Source organism: Apium graveolens, unplaced genomic scaffold (genome assembly GCF_009905375.1).
Source record: "Apium graveolens cultivar Ventura unplaced genomic scaffold, ASM990537v1 ctg1236, whole genome shotgun sequence".
Lineage (NCBI taxonomy): Eukaryota > Viridiplantae > Streptophyta > Magnoliopsida > Apiales > Apiaceae > Apium > Apium graveolens.
This window is the reverse complement of record NW_027417136.1, coordinates 1-2,751: the sequence shown is the minus strand read 5'-3', so window position 1 is coordinate 2,751 and position 2,751 is coordinate 1.

Genomic DNA, 2,751 nt, shown 5'->3' with positions numbered 1-2,751 from the left:
AAATGTGTATTATGATGGGTTTAAGTTTTTGAGTTTTCAAACCCTCACCATCTCACTCACCCAATCTTGTTTCCCTTTCACAAAATTGCCTATGAATTCAGCTCAACTATTTATATTCACTTCCAATAATGGGTGGAGCTTCTCAAGTAGAAAAATGAAGGTTTGAATTTCTAATCTCCTTGATTTTTAAGTTCAAAGCGACAATTTTGAGAAATATTTTTTGGAGTTCTGATTTAACCTTTCAAGCTGAGTAGCTGTTTATCATTTGCAAGATTAGGTTCTATGTTTGTTATGCTTAATTTACTCCATGGGTTTCGTCTTTTGAGGCCTTGAGAAGAAAGAGACTGAGATTTACCGTTTCCGAGATAGTACAAGTAAAATTCTCAAGCACACTGAGAGTCTGGTTTCAATTAGAGGATCCGAACAACTAGATGAAATGCTAAAGGAGTTGAAACAAAAAATCCGCACAGAATAGTAAGCTAGATGTTGATTAAGCTCGGTTTCTTTTGATATATGGTTACATTTTCTTTTCATCTGTTGTTGTATGATTTTGCTTTTGAAATGCTAGTATTTTCTGTTTGCAGGTGCTAGAAAAAGTAGGGATTGCAATGGATACTTAATGTGATTGTGAGGCATTCTTTTTGAAGCACTCGTTATAACCAGGGAATTTTGGTAGCAATTGTTCGGTGGTTGAAAGTCTGTGCATAAATCGTCTATCCTACATTCCTGTAATGGTAATTTTTATCATTGTCATTTTTTGTCAGTGCATATGTGCTAGTGTTACCTTTGAAATTGAAATGATCTTTAAGATTTTCCCTTTTAATGAAGGGAGTGTGTTCACCTGAAAATAAAATGTTTAACAAGAGATCAAGTCTCTGACCCGTGTTTGTTTCAGTTTTAGGGAGGTCTATTTGGTTGGCTTGAATGTCAGAAGGTGTTTGTCTATGGTTGCTTGAATACCAGTTATATCCAGTAACTAATTATATTTTTTCCTTATTATGTCTTAGTTACCGATACATATATGACCAACCAAATACTGTTTATTGGGTTTACGTCTAACTGTTTAAGGTTTACTGGTTTTGTCTTTCCAAAGCTATATATCAAAAAATTATTGCAATAAAAAATTTAACTTTGCAATTAGCTTTAAACATCTGCTTGATTACTTGTTGCTTTCTTAGTCAAGCTTTGATTTGAATGTTATCTTTAGCGCAGTAGTAATAATAGAAAGAAGAGAAATTATTTGGATAATATGTGCAATTAGAGTTCAAACCTTTATTACCTTGGTTAGACTAATTCTTTTGATGAATGAGTGGCTCGTATACGTAACGCCCCTTGGTGTAACAATAGACCTAATGTAACATTTTTTGGGCCTATTGTAACATCATTTAGGAATTATATTAGCCCACTTATGGCGTAGTTGGATTCTGTGAGCCACGTGTTCTTGGAAAGCAGAAATATGTTACTTTGGAAAAATTAGGGAGGACCCCCAAGGCTAAGAAGTTAGAGCTTTAATTTCATTTAACACAGTCACTAATGCTATAGTTTCACTTATATAAAAAGGAAAACCTGCAAACACAACATTGTCACAAATCAGGAAAGAAATATTTTCTAAAAATAAACATGATAATTACTAGGTGATCTGCCACTAAGGCAGATGAAAGGGATAATTCAGTAATAAGGTAGTGAATATAGATACAGTTTTTTATTTTTTCTATGGCCTTATATATGTAGTTTAATATAGTTCAAGACAAATAACCCCCGCTAAAGAATTTCCAAAAGAAAATCCTGACAATCCACTTGTTAAGATATATGTCATAGAGAAGTCTACTTGAAGAAAAAAACTTTTAAAATATATTAACGGATATCTATAAAATTAGAAGATATAATTCAAATTTCTTTAGATACTTTAAAATATAAGAAGTAGATTACTTCTAGAAGACAATGTTATGTAGATGAATAGAGGACAAAAAAACTAGTGCAAGAAGAGTGAATTATCGACTAACAGTGAAAACTGAAAATTTAAAACCATGACAATAGAGACTTTTAAAAAAATAGCACGAAAGTAATTTAAATGCTAAAAGTTGTATCAAAAATTTACTTCTCTATACATATCCTGCTAGTTTAGCCATTCTATCATTGCAAATGGAAGTACATATATACACCCAGCAGGTATTACAGTTGGAAGATAGCCTGTTATCGTAAATTGTAATCCTGGTTTGAGATAAACAAAAAAAAGATGGTGTTATAAGCCAGTTAATGTATTAAAGATTTTAAGGTTATATCATCAGTCAACCATTAGAAGACAACACTCTTCTTGTGTAGATCGTCTATGAGTTTAACGGGTCGGTTAACCTAAAAGTACACATGATTCCTGTTAGTGTTTGTGTCCTAGAGACAATAATATGATGTTTTAGTTTAAGACATTAGGATATTAATATTTATGTTCTATCGACTATTCCCTTTATAATTTATTAATTCTTAATTTACTGCGATATAAATGTTAGATTAATAAATATCCTTGGAATATGATATTCAATTCTATATCTCTAAGTACGTGACTTAGAAATGAGATTATGAGAATAGTATCAATATTTCTAAAGGTCCCCCGTCGAGTATTATTATTAAGGGACAATAATAATGCATTAAGACTTGTGTATTTGTTGACTGATGATCACATCTCATTGATCATAGGTATGATGATACTAAAGTCAAAAATACAGGCAGATGTATATGTACATGGTGCTGGACAGA